The following is a 20,934-nucleotide window of genomic DNA, read 5'->3' as shown; positions in this document are numbered from 1 at the left end:
AAGTGGAGACTTGGAGGTGCTGATGCTCACTATCTCCAGCATCATTCCCACCCCGTGGCATGGGAGAGCCCTGCCATGCCAGCACATCCTGGGTTGAACTAGATGACCTTTAGAGGTCCCTTCCAACCCAAGTCATCCTATAATTCGATGACTTCTTGCGCCAAGAGGAAGAAGAGGAAAAAGCAGGAACACATCCATGGTTACAAGGATAGGAGGAGGTGGAGGCTTGGAGATGCTGATGCTCACTATCTCCAGCATCATTCCCACTCTGTGGCATGGGAGAGCCCTGCCATGCCAGCACACCCTGGGTTGGACTTGATGACCTTTAGAGGTCCCTTCCAACCCAAATCACTCTATAATTTGATGACTCCTTGCACCAAGAGAAAGCAGGAACACATCTATGGTCTGATGGACAGGAGGTGCTGGAGACTTGGAGATGCTGATACTCACTGTCTCTAGCATCATTCCCACCACATGGCATGGGAGAGCCCTGCCATGCCAGCACACCCTGGGTTGGATTAGATGACCTTTAGAGGTCCCTTTCTACCCAAATAATTCTATTATTTCATGACTTTTGGGGCCAAGAGGAAGAAGAGGAGAAAGGAGCAACACATCCATGGTCTGATGGATAGGAGGAGATGGAGACTTGGAGATGCTGATGCTCACTGTCTCCAGCATCATTCCCACCCCATGGCATGGGAGAGCCCTGCCCTGCCCTGCCAACACATCCTGGGTTGGACTTGATGACCTTTAGAGGTCCCTTCCAACCCAAATCATCCTATAATTCAGTGACTTCTTGCGCCAAGAGGAAGAAGAGGAGAAAGGAGGAACAGATCCTGGGTCCCATGGATCAGAGGAGGTGCTGGAGACTTGGAGATGCTGATACTCACTGTCTCCAGCATCATTCCCACTCCGTGGCATGGGAGAGCCCTGCCCTGCCAGCACATCCTGGGTTGGACTAGATGACCTTTAGAGGTACCTTCCATCCCAAATCATCCTATAATTCGATGACTTCTTGTGTCAAGAAGAAGAAGAGGAGAAAGGAGGAACAGATCCTGGGTCCCATGGATCAGAGGAGGTGCTGGAGACTTGGAGATGCTGATACTCACTGTCTCCAGCATCATTCCCACTCCGTGACATGTGAGAGCCCTGCCCTGCCAGCACATCCTGGGTTGGACTTGATGACCTTTAGAGGTCCCTTCCATCCCAAATCATCCTATAATTCTGTGACTTCTTGCGCCAAGAGGAAGAAGAGAAGAAAGGAGGAACACATCCAGGGTCTCATGGATCAGAGGAGGTGGAGACTTGGAGATGCTGATGATCACTGTCTCCAGCATCATTCCCACCCCGTGGCATGGGAAAGCCCTGCTCTTCCAGCACACCCTGGGAGCCTTTGTCATAGCACTTGGAACGAGACGTGGCGGGCGTTTAATTCCGATTTACGTGGACAGGTTCTGTCCGTTAATTAAATATCAATTGATTGTTGGGAGAACACTTCCTTGGCTTTATCGTGGTTCTCAGAGACAAATCAAATTGCCACGTCATTAACTTGTGGCCATACAATCCATACATAATTACTGCCTTATTAATACCTCCGAGTTACGAGGAAGTTTGAGGCAATTAATATTTGCGGGCTAGTCCGTATCAAGTTAATTCCGTCAAGGTTATGTTAATAAGGTGGGCATCTAATAAGCTGGGTAATTAACGTCTCCCTCGTTAGCATCTTCTCAGATGCCACTTAAATGTCAGGCCAGCATTTGTGGCTTTTCATTAACCATGTTATTACAGAGGGACTCGTGTCTGTTACAGGTGAATAAAGCCAAGTTGGAGCAGAACGTGGCTCCTGCCCTGCCTGGGCTATGGGTGGAAAAATCCTTGGTTTGGGAATGGGACCTGGAGACCATTCAGAAGCCAGGATGCTAGAGGAGAATTTTTGTTTTTGCCTTGTAGGAGGGTCAGGATGCTGCCCTGCTCAGTGTTGGTTCATTGTTTCTGGATTGGGAGCAGGGTTTTGGATTTAAGGGTTGGAGCTTCCAAAATAATTGGGAAAAGCCATGGGGATGTGGAGTGGGGCAAGGTACTGGCCAGCAATGGTGGCCACATCCCCTCAGCAAGCCCAACCTTGGCTGCTACTCCAAAATTGAACACCATGAAAGACAGGCTGAGAGAGTTGGGGGTGTTCAGCCTGGAGAAGAGAAGGATCCAAGGAGACCTCAGAGCATCTTCCAATGCCTGAAGAAAAGCTGGGGAGGGGCTTTGGACAAGGGCATGGAGTGATGGGATGAGGGGAGATGGTTTCCAGCTGAAAGAGGGGGAGATTTCAATGAGATTTTAGGAAAAAAAAAAGATTTTCTGTGAAGGTGCTGAGCCCCTGTCCCAGGTTTCCCAGAGAAGTTGTGGATGCCCCATCCCTGGCAGTGTCTCAGCCCAGGTTGAATGGGGCTTGGAGCATCCTGGGTTGGTGGGAGGTGTCCCTGCCAATTCTGGGGGTTTGGAACTGGATGATCATTAAGGTCCCTCCCAACCCAACCCATACTATGAAATTCCAGGCAAATCTTGAGCTCAGTTTTGAGCCAAAAGATGGAGATTTTGGTTGGGTTTCTTCCTGGGCTGGCAGGAGGTTTTCTGGTGCTTCACAACCCTGTGATTATCCCCCCCCCATGTTGCTTCCCTGGGTTTTTCATGCTGCCTCAACCCTTCAGCTGGTTCCAGGGGGAAAATCAGTAAGGGGAACATGACGGGGACTGGTGGGACATCTCCATCCCCTGGCATGGATGCTGCTGGGATGCTCAGAGGACAGGGATGTGCAAGTGGGCTCATCCATAAGATCTTCACCAGGAGATGTCCGTGACCCAACTGAGCCTGGATCTCTCTGCCCACAGCCTTCCCTTCCCCCCCCTGCTCATGAATAAAAGATTGACCCTATCTACCTGGCCTCTTTGTCTTTGTGAAATATTCATCAGCTGCTGATTAAGTTTTAAGGAAGGGACATGATGCCCAGGTGGGCTGCAATGCTCCAGCTGCCCACAGACAAAGCATCCAGGTTGGGATTTTCTTCTCCAGTTGCTCTGGGAGAAAGAGGGGAAGAGTTTTGCTCCTTCCCTGCTCCTGGTTGGGGTCACTGCAAGAAATTTCCAGGGAATAGTGAGAGGAAGAGGACCAGGTTGGGCTCAGCTCCCATTTGGGGAGGTGGCTTGATGTGCAGTGAAGCTCAGAACCTCCAGAGCAGATCAAAAGAGATGAATTCAGGAGAGGAGGTGGAAGTCTTGCCACTCTGACTACAGAGGAGAAAAAGGCCTTGGGTGACCTGAATAAGATTGTCCATCCCTGCTGAGCATGGTGGCTGCAGAGGTTTGGTCTCCTTTCAGCAGCAAAGCCTTCCAGAGCCACCATTGTTATTGGGAAAAAAAAAAAGGGAATAAACCAAAATTAAATTAATTTTCCTTCATCGTTACTCATAGTACCTAAAAAATCAAAAGGCTCTGCTACATCTTTCTTCCCCCCTGTTTTTTTGTCTCATTGCATGGAGAGAGAGGAAACACTCAGGAGCCCATTTTTAATTGCAATTAGGAGCCCAGAGAATGTTCTCCCCCCAAAAGAGTCTTGCTGGGGAAAGAGGAGGGGGGCTTTTCATGTGCCCTCCTCTGGGATGGGCTGGGGAAGGAGAGGGAGGGATGGATGGATGGATGGATGGATGGATGGAGGGTTGGAGGGTTGGAGGGAGGGAGGGAGGGATGGATGGATGGATGGATGGAGGGTTGGAGGGAGGGAGGGAGGGATGGATGGATGGATGGATGGATGGATGGATGGAGGGATGGATGGATGGATGGAAGGATGGATGGACAGATGGATGGAGGGATGGATGGATGGATGGATGGATGGATAGATGGAAGGATGGATGGACAGATGGATGGAGGGATGGATGGATGGAGGGTTGGAGGAAGGGAGGGAGGGAGGAAGGGAGGGAGGGAGGGATGGAGGGATGGAGGGAGGGAGGGAGGGAGGGATGGAGGGCTAGAGGGAGGGAGGGAGGGATGGAGGGTTGGAGGGATGGAGGGATGGATGGAGGGATGGACGGATGGATGGATGGATGGATGGAGGGTTGGAGGGAGGGAGGGATGGATGGATGGATGGATGGAGGGAGGAATGGAGGGATGGAGGGATGGAGGGATGGAGGGATGGATGCTTCACCACCTGGGGGTCACACTCAAGCTGCCATCTCAGGCAAGGTTGCCACATGCAGCCAGAGGTTCCTGTTCCATGAATATTTCAGGAACCAGCATGGGGGGAGGGAGGGGCTCCAGAATCTCCTGGGATGGGGCATTAGTGAAGGCTGAGGGAGCACCAGACAGGCAGAGGAGGAGGAGTGAAGAAAACTGCAATGAAAACCAAAGAAAAGGTTGTCAAAGCCATGAGGTCTGGTATGAAACATTGATGGGGCCACCAAGGGAGGTGTGGGGCTCTTGGTGAGGCTGTGGTACCTCAAATGTACCCACCCCAAATGTACAGCTGGCAAACTTTTTTAGGGTGGTTAAAGAGATATGAGCTTAATTTTGTACCCACTAGACCCATCTGACACCCCATCCCTCTGATGTTCCTCTCCTGCATTCTTTAAAAGGTGAGGGGTGGGACTGGGAGACATGGTGGCCCCAGTGTGAGTGACATGGTGTGGGCTGAGCCCTGTGGGAAACACCAGGAGTGGTGGGATTGGGAGGGATGAGCCCATAGGATGGAAGTGGTTGGATTGGGTGGTTGGGTGGAGGTGATTGCCTGGGAAGGGTGGGCAAGAGGCTGGAGATGGTTGAGGTGGGAGAGATGAGGTGGGAGAGGGGCAATGGGGTGGAAGTGGTAGGGTGGGAAGGATAGAGCATGGAATGGTGTTATTTTACCAGGAGGGATGGATGGGTAATGGGATGGAGATGGTTGAGGTGGGAGAGATGGGCAATTGGGTGGAGGTGGATGAGGTGGAAGAAATGGGCAATGGGGTGGAGGTTGTTGTGGTGGGAGAGATGGGAAATGGGGTGGAAGTGGTAGGATGGGCAATGAGGTGGTTGAGGTGGTAGGGTGGGAAGGATAGAGCATGGAATGGAGTTATTTTACCAGGAGGGATGGATGAGCAATGGGATGGAGGTGGTTGAGGTAGGAGAGATGGGAAATGGAGTGGTTGAGGTGGTAGGGTAGGAAGGATAGAGCATGGAATGGAGTTATTTTACCAGGAGGGATGGATGAGCAATGGGATGGAGGTGGTTGAGGTAGGAGAGATGGGAAATGGGGTGGAGGTGGTTGAGTTGGAAGGATGGCAGCAGGACCTCCAGGGACTGGAGGGATGGAAGTGGTTGTGGTGGTAGGGATGGGCAACTGAATTGAGAGGTGTTTGAGTTGGAGGGCTGGGCAGTAGGAGAAAGATGGATTGTGGGAAGAATGGGCAATGGATGGAGGTGCATTCCCATGCAATGGGAAGGATGGAGGTTGGATGGGGAGGATGGAGCATTCAGAGCTGTCCCCTGGTGGGGATTGGGTTTCCCTTTTTTCGATGGGCTTATATCCTCTTGGACCCCTCTGTGTGTGAGCATCCCAGACATGAGTTGCTGCCCATGGGGCCTGCACCAGACATCCCCCCAAGACCCACCACTATACCCACCAGAGAATTCCACCACCATACCCACCAGAGAAACCCACCACCATACCCACCACACAATTCCACCACCATACCCACCAGAGAATTCCACCACCATACCCACCAGAGAAACCCACCCTACACCCAAGAACCATTTTCTTCCTCCCCTGCTGCCACATCTCCTCCGGGTAACCACTCAAGGCAAAGTTCCTGAGTGGGTGTTGAGTCAACTCTTCCTAGAAATAACACCCCATCAAGAACTCTATTTTCTTAGACAAATTATTTCCTTTGGCTTCCATGCAGCTCATTAGGATTCCTCAACGTGACCACATGGATCGATGCGGCTCTGGCCCAACACGTGGCTGTCAACTCCTCTTTGCCTTTGACTTTTTTTTCCCCCTCTAATCAGGCAAGGGATCCAGCTGATGGCAAAGTCTTTCCCCTTCCTTTTATTTTTTTTTATTTGTTTTTTTCTTGGATTGGTCACCCACTGCTGAATTTCTAATGAGTCAGAGAAGGGAGCTCTCCAGTTTCATTAGAAATGGGTAAGATGAGGCTGTATTATTATCCAGCTCTTATTGATGGGAAAGTCAGCAATTTAGAGATAAAATTAAAAAAAACAACATAGAAACCCACAAACAAACTTAGAATAAAAGGTCTCTGGTCTTTGTCATCTAAGCAGCTCCATTGTCTGCCCCAACCCTGGTCGCGAGCATCTCGTGGGGATGCTGTTCCCAAGATGCCACCAGATTTTTGGGGGGATGGAGCAACTCTTTGTTCTGGAGACATTATGGGATGGGAGGGCAGCATTCCAGTGCCAGACTTACCCCTCCCCAGGAGCTACATGGATCCCATGTGCTTGTTCCCTATGGCTTTGCTGGCTCCAGGGTCTCCTTGCCAGGGGCTGCCGAGTCAGCAGGCTGCACATCTGCAGCATGGGATCTGCTGGAGGATGATATTAATCAGTGGTTTTTTTGTTGTTGTTTTGTTTTGATTTTTTTTTTTTGTTGTTTCATGGGTTGTTTTTCTTTTCTTTTTCTTTTTCTCCTGGGCTTTGGCAGCCTCCCTGTGCTCACAGCTGTGTCCACGCCCTGGGAAATCACTCTGTCCCCAGGCACTTTTGGGATCAAGGAGACAGATGTGTCCCCCTCCTCTAGGTGAGCTGGAGGGGGTGGAGATGTCACTAATGCCCTGGCAAGAGGAATTTTGGCCCTGCCACCCCTCCCTCAGGCATAAACCAACTGGTTCCATGTTTCTTCTCACTCATGTTCCTTGGAGCATCTTTGGATGTGGTGTCCATCAAGGAGAGCAACCAGCACAAGAGGTGGCCTGGGACAAAGTGGAGCTATCAGGGTCCCAAACCCTCCCCACAATGCTCAGAAGAAGGGGGGGGATAAAGTTTTATAGGGTTTGGGGGCCTCGCTGGAGTGGGGTGCAGTGTGGGGGTCCCCCATGGCACATGTTGTGATCTCATGCTTTTTGTCATGGTCTTGTGAATAATGAGGATTAATGCCCTGTACTAATGCAGTGCTGAGCTCTTTTTAGGCACTGATGAATTTTATCCTCAGGGATGGGTGTGAAGAAGGATCTGCTTCCAACCCCATTCTTAGAGAAGAACCTTGCCCAGTGCCTCAGTTTCCCTGGTGGCAAACGTGGAGGGAGGCTGTGGCTTGGTTCATCCGAGGGTTAAATTACATTTTCCTCAGGATATCTGGGGGGGCAATCTCATCCCTGGTTTCCATCACCTGGGTTTCCAACCTCCTTTCCCATACCTTCATCCCAGGGGTTGCTGGACCTGGAAAGGAGATTCTGGAGCTGGGAAATTGCCACCCCATGAGCATGGGGACAATTTTGTGGTAGTAGCTGGTGAGGAGGGGGCTGGGTTTGTTTATTTATTTCCCCTCCTTTTTGTTTTCATTATTTTTCATCTTTCCACCCTGTTGGAGGTTTTCTCTTCCTCCCTCCCTCCCCCTTTCAGCCTCATCCCCCCTCATTCCCTCCCTGGCTTCCTCTTCCCTGGGGTTACACCAGAAACCTGAAACCAGGAATCATTTGGGTTGCCCCAGGACTTTTAGTGGGTCACTGGTCTCCTGCTGTGGCATCTTCCAGCCACTGCTTCCAAGCTGTTAACCCTACCCAAGCTGCAAGAAAAAAAATCCTCCATACACCACCCCCCCCACCTCTGATCCCATACAATCCCTCTTGCAAAAATCCCCAGCAAACCTAAAATAGAAAATCCAGAAAAAAAAACCCAAACAAACCAATTTGGGGGATTTGGGGCTGGAGAAAAAGGGTTTTGTGGCATTTGAATGTTCAGACTTGGGGGGTGGATGCTCTGCTGGGAGGTGAGCAGAGGATTTATTGTCTCTTTAAGGAATTGGGGTAATGGGGCTGCTGTAGGTGTGATGGGGAATGGAGTGTGATAGGACATAGGAGGATGCTAGGGCAGGTTTTGGGGCAGAAGGACACTATGGGGACAAACTAGTTAGTAGTGCCTGTAGTGGTAGGACAACAGGTTTAAAACTAAAAGAGGAGAAATTCAGACTAGATTGAAGTACTGTGTGAAGTACTGTGTGAAGTACTCGAGTACTGTGTCCAGTTCTGGGCCCCTCAGCTCAGGAAGGAGATTGAGGTCCTGGAGCAGGTCCAAAGGAGGGCAACCAGGCTGGTGAAGGGACTCGAGCACAGACCCTATGAGGAGAGGCTGAGAGAGCTGGGGGTGTTCAGGCTGGAGAAGAGGAGGCTCAGGGAGACCTCATCACTCTCTCCAACTCCCTGAAAGGAGGTTGGAGCCAGGGGGGGGGTTGGGCTCTTTTCCCAGGCAACTCTCAGCAAGACAAGAGGGCAGGGTCTCAAGTTGTGCCAGGGACGGTTTAGGTTGGAGATTAGAAAGAATTTCTTTCTGGAGAGGATGATCAGGCATTGGAATGGGCTGCCCAGGGAAGTAGTGGATTCTCCGTGTCTGGAGATATTTAAAAAGAGACTGGATGTGGCACTGAGTGCCATGGGCTGGGAACTGCAGCAGTAGTGGATCAAGGGTTGGACTCGATGATCTCTGAGGTCCCTTCCAACCCAGCCAATTCTATGATTCTATGATTCTATGAAGGAAGAAATTTTTCATGATGAGAGTGGTGAAACACTGACCCAGGTCTCCCAGAGCAGTGGGAGTTTCCCCATCCCTGAAAACCTTCAGGGTCAGGTTGGATGAGGCTCTGAGCAAGGTGCTCTGGTTAAAGATGTCCCTGCTCACTTAAGGACCTTTAAAGGCCCCATCCAACCCAAACCGTTTGATAATTCTGTGAGGGAAGCCAGAGCACCAAAATGTTCTGGGATTTTGGGTAGGGTTTTAAGCACTGACGTGTTCTGAGATATTTTGGGCACTGGGATTTTCATGGCACTAGGGTGGGATTGTCTCATTGTGGTGGCAAGAGCAGGAGATGCTCCTGGGGACAAAACCATCGTGGGACATTGGGCAGGATTGAGGACAGAAGTCTTTTCAGGGTTAGGAGTGGAGGTGTGAGTGGTGTGGACAAGGAGGTGTCTGGGGGTCACAGGATTAGAGCTGTTGGGCCATGAGTAGAGAAGGAGAGCAAGTGGGATTGAGGTGATGTCAACCTGAGGAAAAAGGATTGGGTGGTGGGTGCACTGCTGTTATCTGATATTGGAGATGAAGGGCTAGGAAAGAGATTTACTGGAGTATATTCCAGCTGGATCAAGTGAAAATGAACTATAGAATATCAGGAAGAAGCAAGAGAATGAAGATGTGGAGTCTTCTTTCCTTAATGGGGAGTCCTAGAAAAGGACCATATTTGACCTTTCATTGCAGTGAAGGAGCTGCACCACCCCTGATGGGTTCCCCTTTTCCTGGTTGCACCCTTTCTGTGATGCTTTTATGGAAAAATAAAGCCTTTATTTCCTGGCTTTATCCACGCACTGGATGGCAGGGAGATGAAAATCTGTTTGATCTTCTCAGCTGAGCACAAGGTCTTGATTTCTCCATGGCTTTGGTTTTACTCACTGGGGTTACTGTCTTTGCTCTCCTGTTCCTACATTTCCTAGGTGAGTTTGGACACTTCCATCATGTCCTTTAGTCCTTTTAGGGATGCAGGACCAAATCCATCATGCTGAATCATAGAATCACAGAATCATAGAATTGGCTGGGTTGGAAGGGACCTCAGAGATCATCAAGTCCAACCCTTGAACCACCGTTGCGGTTGCTAGACCATGGCACTGAGTGCCACATCCAGGTTCTTTTTAAATATCTCCAGGGATGGAGAATCCACTACTTCCCTGGGCAGCCCATTCCAATGCTTGATCACTCCCTCCGTAAAGAAATTCTTTCTAATCTCCAACCTAAACCTCCCCTGGCACAACTTGAGACCCTGCCCTCTTGTCTTGCTGAGAGTTGCCTGGGAAAAGAGCCCAACCCCCCCCTGGCTCCAACCTCCTTTCAGGGAGTTGTAGAGAGCGATGAGGTCTCCCCTGAGCCTCCTCTTCTCCAGCCTCAACACCCCCAGCTCCCTCAGCCTCTCCTCACAGGACTTGTGCTCGAGTCCCTTCACCAGCCTGGTTGCCTCCTTTGCACCTGCTCCAGCACCTCAATCTCCTTCCTGAACTGAGGGGCCCAGAACTGGACACAGGACTCAAGCTGTGGCCTCCCCAGGGCTGAGTACAGGGGCAGAATCTCTTCCCTGGACCTGCTGGCCACACTGAGCCAGCCCAGGATGCCATTGGCCTTCTTGGCCACCTGGGCACACTGCTGGCTCCTGTTCAGCTTCCTGTCAATCCAGACTCCCAGGTCCCTTTCTGCCACTCTGTGCCCAGCCTGGAGCTCCCCATGGGGTTGTTGTGGCCAAAGTGCAGGACCCGGCACTTGGCCTTGTTGAACCTCATCCCATTGGAATCATCCCAACTCTCCAGTCTGTCCAGGTCCCTCTGCAGAGCCCTGAGGTCTCTCCCAACCTTCCCAGAACAGGTTTTGGGCAGAGCCTCTGGGTGAACACATTCCCTGCCTCCTGCATTTTGCTTTGGTCTTGACTGGTCTGGATCAATCCATGGGTCAAATATGGAATGTCCAGCAGAGAGTGGGAACATCAGGATTCTACAGCATGGATGTTTAGCTGTGGATGGACAAGAGTGAGCTGGATTAATGTTGCATCAGCCTGGTATGGGGCTGATCCAGCAGCATCCCTGAAGAGCTGCTCTTCTCCTTCAGCATCTCCTCCAGCCCATTGAGGAAAACTCTTGCCCTAGAGGTTTTCCATCACTCCCCAGAATGAGGAAGGGGCACCAGGAAGATATGAAGGTAACTTCACAAAGGCCAAAAACATCCTGGAGAAAGACAAACTGGTTGTTCTGCCAGCATCTGGGGAGGGGTGCACTTCTCCCCCTAACTTGTTTGTAACCCAAGGCCATCAGGAAGACCCAATCTCAACCTTTTTTTTATTTTTTTAAATCTTTCCCCCCCAAATGGCTGCAGAAAAGTGAATCAGCTCCCAAGTGCTGCATCAAGAAACTTGCAGCTTCATTTTTTTTTATTTATCTATTTATTTATTTATTTTAAAAATCCTTTTTTTTTTTTTTGTTTGAGTTAAAGAGGTTTTGGCTAAAACCAAGACGGGGCTGTTAGTTGTGTGAACACAACTCACTGGCCCTTGCTGTGGGCTCCTTGGTGTCCTCTTCCTCTTCTGCATGGTCCCCAGTGAACTACTGATGCTTCTAGGAAACTTAAAAAATAATAATAATAATAATAAATAAAAAAAAATCCCCAGCTGTGTAAAACAAGGCAGAATTACTGATGTGATAAGGAAATGAGGATGGAACCACACGAGATGAATCCCAAGGCTTCTTTAGCCACCACCACAACTGAGATTTCCTATTTTCAGGCTTCTCTAGCCCAGGTGGTGAAGCAAAGCAGAGGTGTGGGGACACTTCTCCTGGCTGAATATTTGCTGACACTTTATAAAAACAGCTGCTGCTGAAGCAGAAGGCTCCTCTGCAACCTCGTGGTGCCACATGCATCATGTGGCTAAAGAGTCCCTGGTCGCCAGGGTTGTCAGTCAGGCATCTTCTAATGGTGCTAAATTCACATAAAAAAAAAACCACAAAGAAGAAGAAATATTTAAGCAACCAAAACAAAACCTGGCCAGGATCCATAAAGCAAAGAGCTGAGCAAATTGGGGCAATTGTCAAGGGAGGTCAAATCTGTTGCCTGTCAAAGCTGGCAAGTTTCCTCTAGAAAGGACTTGATGGGAAGCATCTCCCCGTGACATCCGTGGTACCAAGGGGGCAGCTCTGGTTCTGGAGGGGGGGGGTTTGAGTTTTCTATAGGCAGCCCAGGCTGGTTTTACATCCCACTGAGCATTTAGCACTGATTCCTGCTGCTTCTCCCCTGCTGGCTTCCCCTGCTCCTGGTTCTGATTCGGTTTGATGGCTCTGGGTTTGGAGGTGGAGTGAAAATGCCGTGGGATGGGGTGGGATCAAGGGATGGATCAAGCAGGGGATGTGGATTTAACACCTTGCTCTACACCTGTGGGCAGGATGGTGATTAAACCCATCTCCTGCTCAAAAGGGAGCCAGGTAGCTCCTAAAGGCATCAAGAGCATCCCCAAGAGAATCATAAAATGGGTTGGGTTGGAAAAGGATTTTTCAGGATCATCCAATCCCACCCCCTGCCATGGGTAAGGACATCTCCCACCAGCCCAGGTTGCTCCAAGCCCCACCCAACCTGGATTTCAACACTTCCAGGGATGGGGCAACCTCTTGGCAATGTGGGCCAAGGGCTCACCACCCTCACAACAAAGAATTTCTACCCAAGATCTCATCTAAATCTCCACTGGTCCAGCTTGAAACTCTTCCCCCCTTGTCCAATATTCCATGATTTTCTTCAAAAGTCCCTTCCTAGCTTTTCTGTAGCCCCTACAGGTGCTGGAAAGTTGCTCTACAACTTGGCTACATCTCTTCTTCTAAACTCAACATGACCACAGATCCATGGTTCTGATGGTGGGTGGCATGGCAGAGCTTGTGTCCAACCAGCCAAATTTTAGCTGTAGCAAGGAGTAGTCTTATCCAATGTGTTTTTTAGTCCCAGGAATAGCCCAGGCATGGTTTAATTTACTTTCTTCTAATCATTCAGGAGGAGGTGCCATGCTCCAGGATGTCTCCAGGATCATTTCCCATTGTGCTGATGGAGCCAGGGGAAGAAGCCAGAGGTGTTGGGTAAAGGGAGGATGAACTGGGGTTTAAAATCAAATTTTCTTATCTATATTCATGTTTCTTTCCCATTTCCATTTGTCATTTGCACCTTGACTCAACTCTTGGGCAAGCCCTGAACTTGAAGCTTGGAACCTGGCTTGGAGAATGGCAAAGAAAAGTGCAGAGGGGAGGTCAAGTCCTGCAGGGGCCAAAGCATTTTTATATCTTATTTTCTATTTTACATTTTTTTTCCTAATATCATGAGATATTCTTTGCTGTGAGGGTGGGGAGCCATTGGTCCAGGTTGCCCAGAGAAGCTGTGGATGATCCCTTGCTGGAAGTGCTCAAGCAACCTGGGCTGGTGGGAGCTGTTCCTGCCCAGGGCAGGGGGGTTGGAACTGGAGGAGCTTTAAGGTCCCTTCCAACCCAACCCAACCCAACCCAACTCAACCCAACCCAACCCAACCCATTCCATCATGCTATGATCTTCTTATCCCCCAAAGTCTCTTCTAAAGTGGCAGCAGAGCTGAGATAGAGGATGCTCAGCACCCTAGGACAAGGATCCAGCTCTCGACCATTGGGCTTCCAGGATGTTTTTTTTTGGGGAGATGTGCTCACTGCAGTTTCATTCCTGTTGTGACTGTCACATCTTTTCTTTCTCCTTCCTCCATGAAGTTATCAACACTGTATTGCTTCCAAGTCCCCTTCTATCTTGCTTCTCCACCTCCCTTCATCCTTACCTAAATGAAATGCTCTCAGGAGCTCTTGACAGCCAAGAGATGTTTGGGAATTAAAATATTCAGGTCTGTGTGTTTGTTCCATTAAAACCCACTGGAAACTGCTTTCAGGGATGGATAGGAAGGAATCACAAGGGGCAGTGTCACCTGTGGAGAGGGACCAAGGGTATAAAACCAATCTGTTTGCAGAAGCCACCAGAGTTTCTGTGTCACTGGTGGCCACTCACAAGCTGAGGTTGACTTGGCAGAGGCAAATTAACCACACAGAAAAGTGAGGAACCCCCAGCTCCTGGGTTTTTCACTGACTTGGCTTTTTCTGTTCATCTGGGAAGGGCAAAACTTATTTTTGGGCAGTCCAGCAGAACCAGAACCGTGTGCTCAAGCTAGAAGGAGAAATAAGCCAATGATGGGGATAAAAATGCTGATGGCCATCAGCTGAGGAAGAAGAAACCTCCTGGAAGTGAAGGAAATGAAAGCCATTAAAAACAATCAAGCTCCAACCTAAATTTTCTCCTCCTTTTCTTGCTTGCAGAGCTGAAGGAGACCCAGGCTTGTGGGTTGGTTCTGTTAGACCCAGATCTTGCTGCTTGCTTGGTGGTCAGGTACTGCAGGTTGCATGTGCTGGAAGCTGAGCATCTCCCCTTGGGTCAGGCAGCCTGGGTCACTCTGTTGTCACTGGAGAGAGGCATCAGAGGTTCATCCAACCTAAAGTAAATTCCTACTTTTGTTTGGATGAATGCACCAGAAAAATGCTTTTCTCTCTGGACTATGAATGAAGCCACGGGTACAGAGCTCAGATGGAGGTAGGGATGATGGAGACATCACAGATTGAAAGCAGCCCTGGAGAAGGCTTCTGGGGTGTTGGAAGAACCTGGGGGGTGTTGGTTGATGAAAGGAGAGAAGGACCTGAGGTTGTTGGTTGATGAAAAGCTCAGCATGAGCCAATAATGTGTGTTTGTAGCCCAGAAATCCAACTGTGTCCTGGGCTGCATCCCCAGCAGTGTGACCAGCAGGGCAAGAGAGGGGATTTGTCCCTTTCTGCTGCACTCTGGAATTAGAAAAATTCCTTTTTATGAAGAAATTCTTTGGTGTGAGGGTGGTGAGACCCAGGCACAGGTTGCCAAGAGGAGTTTTGGCTGCCCCAACTCTGGAAGTGTTGAATTCCAAGCTGGATGGGGCTTGGAGCAGCCTGGTCTAGTAAAAGGTGTCCCCTGCCCATGGCAATGGGGGTTGGAACTGGATGATATTTAAGGTTCTTTCCAACCCAAACCATTCCATCATTCCATGACTGGGGGAAGTGTGGATCAGCTGGAAGGCAGGAGGGCTCTGCAGAGGGACCTGGACAGACTGGAGAGTTGGGATGATTCCAGTGGGATGAGGTTCAACAAGGCCAAGTGCCGGGTCCTGCACTTTGGCCACAACAACCCCATGGGGAGCTCCAGGCTGGGCACAGAGTGGCAGAAAGGGACCTGGGAGTCTGGATTGCCAGGAAGCTGAACATGAGCCAGCAGTGTGCCCAGGTAGCCAAGAAGGCCAATGGCATCCTGGCCTGGATCAGGAACAGCGTGGCCAGCAGGTCTAAGGAAGGGATTCTGCCCCTGTGCTCAGCCCTGGTGAGGCCACAGCTTGAGTCCTGTGTCCAGTTCTGGGCCCCCCAGTTCAGGAAGGATATCGAGGTCCTGGAGCAGGTCCAAAGGAGGCAACTGGGCTGGTGAAGGGACTCAAGCACAGACCCTATGAGGAGAGGCTGAGGGAGCTGGGGGTGTTCAGGCTGGAGAAGAGGAGGCTCAGGGGAGACCTCATCACTCTCTCCAACTCCCTGAAAGGAGGTTGGAGCCAGGGGGGGGTTGGGCTCTTTTCCCAGGCAACTCTCAGCAAGACAAGAGGGCAGGGTCTCAAGTTGTGCCAGGGGAGGTTTAGGTTGGATATTAGAAAGAATTTCTTTCTGGAGAGAGTGATCAGACATTGGAATGGGCTGCCCAGGGAAGTAGTGGATTCTCCGTGTCTGGAGATATTTCAAAAGAGACTGGATGTGGCACTCAGTGCCATGGTCTAGCAACCGCAACAGTGGTTCAAGGGTTGGACTTGATGATCTCTGAGGTCCCTTCCAACCCAGCCAGTTCTATGATTCTATGGTTCTGTGGCATTGCTCTGTGATGGCTGCCAATGGGTAGAGTGATGCTATGAGAATGTGGTGGCCCCAAAAGTAGGTTTGCAGGACCCTCAGCCACATGTCACCCTTCAGAACTTGCCCTGAACTCCTGGAGGAAGTCACCAGAGCAGTTCATGACCTTGAGGTCTGTGCTAGAGAAGACTGGAACTGTGGGAGGTTAAATGGCAGAGGAGAGATGAGCATCCTCTGGGGTGAGAGGAAGAGAAAGGGAAGATGTCGGTCCAGGAAGAGCATCAGGATCCCTTTCCTGATGAAATGAAATCTTTGCAGGCTGTTTCCTCCATTCCACTTTTCTTTGGAAGTACCCAGGGCTGGGGTGACAACTTGGCTGCCTCCCCATCCTAATTATTTCATAAGGCAAAACAAAACTCCAAACACCTGAAATGCTAAGGTGTGATGTGAAGCATTAAGAGGGACAAGAGTTTTGCCTTGATTAATTCTTTATTATTTTCCTTCAGCCCAGCATGGTAGTGAGAGCCAAGAGGGACCCAAGGTCATTTGAGTGCCAAGGAGATGGAAGTGTTGGACATTTTGCTGGAGCCTTTGTGCTGTTCATGGGGAGGAAACATCTCCAGCAGTTTGGGCATCATTTGCTCTCCCCTCCTGCTGTGGGTGCCTCCCTCAGCCCCTTGTGAGATGTTGGTGAGTGGGGGGTTTTATGCTCCAGCTAAATTGTGATGATAATGTCTAAACCCAACCACCTCACACCCCTTGTACCCCACTCTTCCTTCCACCAGCACTCACCATGCTCTGAGCCCAGGGAGAGCTGGGCCAGGGATGCTCCCCAGCACAGGGTGTGGGACTTTTGTTGTGTTTTCTGCTGGTTTAGCTCCTTCATTGGGTCTGGATAAACACTGGTGCCAGGCCACATGGTACCTACCAGGGGTAGGGGGACTGCTCTTTGAGTATGTCAGGGTTTAACACTGCCCTGGTAATTAAACCAAATACCAGATGCTCCCCATTAATCCCCTTCCCCTCCCTGATAAAGAAAGGAGAGAGAAGAAGGGAGAGAGACTGATGGGTTGGAAACTAAACTACACAGCTTCAAGGAAACAGGAATGAGAAATAGGAAGAATGACTAAATCTATACAAATCTCCAGGAAAATGGATCCCAGGTTCCTCCCCCCCTTTCCCCCAATAACTCTCCCATCCCCACCCAGGCTGCAGGGCAGCCCTGGGAAAGTCCAGGCTGGACTCCTGGGGTCAGCAGCAGTGGGGAGCTGGAGGCAGGAACACACAGATTCAGGCTGGCATGGATCAGGAGCACAGGCAGAGGAAGGCATGGAATCCTCCCAGGATGCCCAAGCAAAGAGGGAGAGGGGAAGAAAGGGAAGCAGGAAGGGCTTTGACCCTGCTGATCCCTCCAATTTCTCCTGAGGATGAGGTGGATGGGATGGAATCCTCTGTTTGGTCAATTCTGGCCATTTCTCTTGTCTGTTCCTCCCCAAAGGAGGGCTGCAGGTGGGACCTCTTGACTCCTTTTCTCCTTCCAGAGGGCAAAATGTTCCTCAGAGCTGAGCAGTGGCCTTGGTTCTGCACCCCATTCTCCAGCTGGAACTCTAAACATCGAGTGGGATCAGTTCCAGCAGCAGACACTACCTGAGAAACTTGCTGTTCATTTCAGCAAGTGCAGCTCTTTCCAAGAGACTCAGCTGAAAGCAAAAGTCCAAGACAGAAAATCCCCTTTATCCTGGCCCAAACCATGACAGAGTGGCAGCCAGTTATTTCCCTGGCTCCTCTTCATCACCTTCAGGGTCTAAGATGCTCTTGTCTCCTTCTCTGCCATCAGTTCCCATGGGCTGGACCCCTCTGGTGGCACTGAAACCCCTTCCCATGGCAACTACAGCTGGATAAATCATATTCCCAGGTGAAGAAATCAACCTAAGATGGCCCTGGTGACATGTTCTTATCTCATGTCCTTGGAACCTTGCTCAGAGGGTGATTGTCACCCAAAATCAAACTTCTGCAACTTTCTGGAGGCTGCAAGAGGCCTTCCCTGCCACATTTCTATTATCTCTGGCTCTGACTTAGGAAATGCCCCACGGTTCTGACTGAGTGGAGATGTGTGCCAGCCCTGAGGACAGCAAACCATGGCTGGACCAAGAGTTCTGACTCCAAACTGGCACCTAGGGTGCCCAGGAGAGGACCAGGAAGATGCTTCAGCCAAGGAGCCACCTTCCCTCCTACATCCCCAGGCATGCAGGAAGCTGATGGGATTTCTGTCACAGTGTCCCAGCCTCTTCTTCTTCCCTCCAGCCTGTCCTTAAAACTTTTCCCACCATTTCTTTTCCCCTTATTTTTGCTTTTTTTTAAAATATGTTGCTTTGTATTTCTGACCTGCTTCTCAACTACAGAGCATACCATGATCTCCATCACTTATGTCAAGGCTGAATGCTGACCAGGGAAGATTCCTTTGAAGACTTTTTCTTCAGCAGTTTGCCTGGGACTTCTCTGGAGAGGCTCTTGGTGTAGCAAAGGCTGAAAGTTAACTACCAGGAGCTGTCCTGAAGGATGGGTTTAGAGGAATGGGAATGACACTGCTGGATGAAGTCTCTTCCAAGTTGTAGGTAAGGAAATTATGGCTGTGGCTCCATGGGCTGACAGTGAGGGTGACCACCGGGCACATGAGAAGGGATTTTTTTAGTCCTTGATGTCCAGGACCCCCAGCTAATTTAGGAGGAGACTCCATTGCTCCAAAGGAGTGCCCAAAATCCTCTGTGTTTTTTTTCTGGCTGAGAAGTCCCTTGGTTTTTATCCCCTGGGTCATTTTAACCTTCACCTCTTTCCCTGATGAGGGGATCTCATCACCTGCAAAAGGCTGGATGAGATGTGGTGCAACCAGGTTGAGGAGATGGAGTTCTTTCTGGCAGGGATAGAAAAAAAGCAGCAACTTTGGAATAAAAAGCTGCCTGGACTTGAAAAGCCCATGCCCCTGGATTGCCTTGATGCTCTTGGCTCCCAGCCACTTGAAGGACTGGTAGTTCAAGTTGCCCAGGAGAGGTTTAGATTGGATATTAGGAAATAGTTCTTCCCCCAAAGGGTTGGCAGAGGCTGCCCAGGGCAGTGGTGGAGTCCCCATCCCTGGAGGGATTTCAAAGCTGTGGAGATGTGGTGCTGAGGGACCTGGTTTAGTGGTGGACTTGGCAGAGGTGGGGCAATGATTGGACTTGAAGAGCTTAAAGGTTTTTTCCAACATGAAAAATTCTCTGATTCTGTGATATCACAAAATGCAAAGTAAAACCAAATGATCCAGAACTGGGATAGCTGCCTTTTGGTTGATGTTGAATGTGAGATGGGTCTGAGGAGTTGAACAAATCAAAACCTTGGAGCAAACCCTTCAGCCTTAAATCCAGTACAGCCACAGCTGGGTTCCCAACCCAGCACAGCAAAAAGGACTCCAGGACCTTCCATGTCCCCAGGAGGGGTCAAAAAAATGATGAAGGCCTTGAATCAGGCTATATCCTCAGAAATCATAGAATCACAGAATGGTTTGGCTTGGAAAAGACCCTAAGGATCAGCCATTTCCAACCCCCTGCATGGGCAGGGACACCTCCCACCAGCCCAGGTTGCTCCAAGGCCCATCCAACCTGGGCTGAGACACTTCCAGGGATGGGGAAGCCACAGCTTCATTGGGCAACCTGTGCCAGGCTCACCACCCTCAAATGAAAGAATTTTTTCCTCATGTCCAACCTAAATCTCCCCTCTCCAAGTTTTAACCCATTTCCCCTTGTCCTCTCCCTACACCCCCATGTCCAAAGCCCTCCCCCAGCTTTCTTGGAGCCCCTTCAGATACTGGGAGGTTGCTCTAAGGTCACCTTGGAGCCTCCTCTTGTCCAGGCTGAACAACCCCAAACCCTCAGCCTGGCTTCCCAGGGAGCTGCTCCAACCCTCTGAGCATTTCAGTGGCTCCTCTGGACATGTCCCAGGAGCTCTGTGTCCTTCTGATGTTGGGGACTCCAGAACTGGACCCAGCACTCCAGGTGGGATCCTCATGGGCTTGCAGAGCATGTTGTGCAGAAACTGCTGGTGCAACCCAAAGGAAGTTGGAAGAAACTCTGTGGGACATTATGAAACAAAGTTGAGCTCAGGGGAAAGTTCTACACACTTAAAGATTGGATTTTGGCTTCTCCATCACTCAGAAGAAAGGAGCCCTGACTGCTATGAGGTTGGCATGAGACTCCAAGCCAGAGCCTGAACGCAAGCTCAGCTTTGAGGGGGAGAAGCTGAGAGCTGGAAAATGCTAAAGACCCATTAGATCATCTGCTCCATCCCCAGGAGGGCTGGCAGGATTGTCCCCCCGAGGTGGCTGGGATGGAGATGCCTTCTGTTCCTGGCTTTTCATGATGGTCTCCTGGGAAGAGCAGCAGAGCCCAGCACAGCTCCCTGGCAGTCTATGAAACTGTGAAATTTCCACCTTTTTTTTCTTCTGAGAGCAGCTCTTTTTTTTCCTGAGGGACAATCCCCAGGTAGAGAGGTGTCCTTCCATCTGTCACCCCATCATCTGTGTCAACTGAGGTCCCTGAAGCATCAGTGCCTACCTGCAAGGGACACCACTGAGCCTTTGGGTCCTGCCAGCTCCCAGGGAAGGATGAGAGGCAGCAACAGCAGACAAGTGATGTGGTAAGATGAAAACAAAGAAAAATCCTTCCCAAAGATGATTGTCCTCATTATTCCCTTGCTGAAAGCCATCATCCCTCCACGCCTGGGAGTTTGCATCCTTCTGAGGCTGGCACCAACCTTCCCAAGCTGTGCACGAGCTGAAAAGCATCACTGTCCCTTTCCCTGTGGGATGATGGAGGAATTTATGTGTTGGCTTCCAAATGGAGAAGCCAGCAGGGAGGGATGAGGATGCAGAGTGGAGGTCTGAGAGCTGGGACTGGATGGAGGGGGGGATGGTTCAACCCAAGAGCAACTGAGCTGGAGGTGGAGGGGAAGATTGGAATGGAGGTTCTGGCTCTCCTGACCAGCCAGGAGAGATGAGGTCACTGCAAGGAAGGAAGGAAAGAAACTGTGAGGCCCCAGGGGAGACATTTGTGGGTCTACAGTGGGTGCTGTGTCTGCCAGAGGATTTGTAGAGCCAGAGGAAAGAGGACAGGGTTGTTGGTGCAACACCTCTGCACATGGGCTCACCATGAAATGGTCTGGTTTGCCCTAAATTGGAGATAATTCAGCATAATTATACCAGATAATTCAGATGATTCTGCCCAATCAGG

This window comes from Calypte anna, chromosome 2, assembly GCF_003957555.1.
Source record: "Calypte anna isolate BGI_N300 chromosome 2, bCalAnn1_v1.p, whole genome shotgun sequence".
In the NCBI taxonomy this organism is placed as follows: domain Eukaryota; kingdom Metazoa; phylum Chordata; class Aves; order Apodiformes; family Trochilidae; genus Calypte; species Calypte anna.
Note: the sequence above shows the minus strand (reverse complement) of the source record.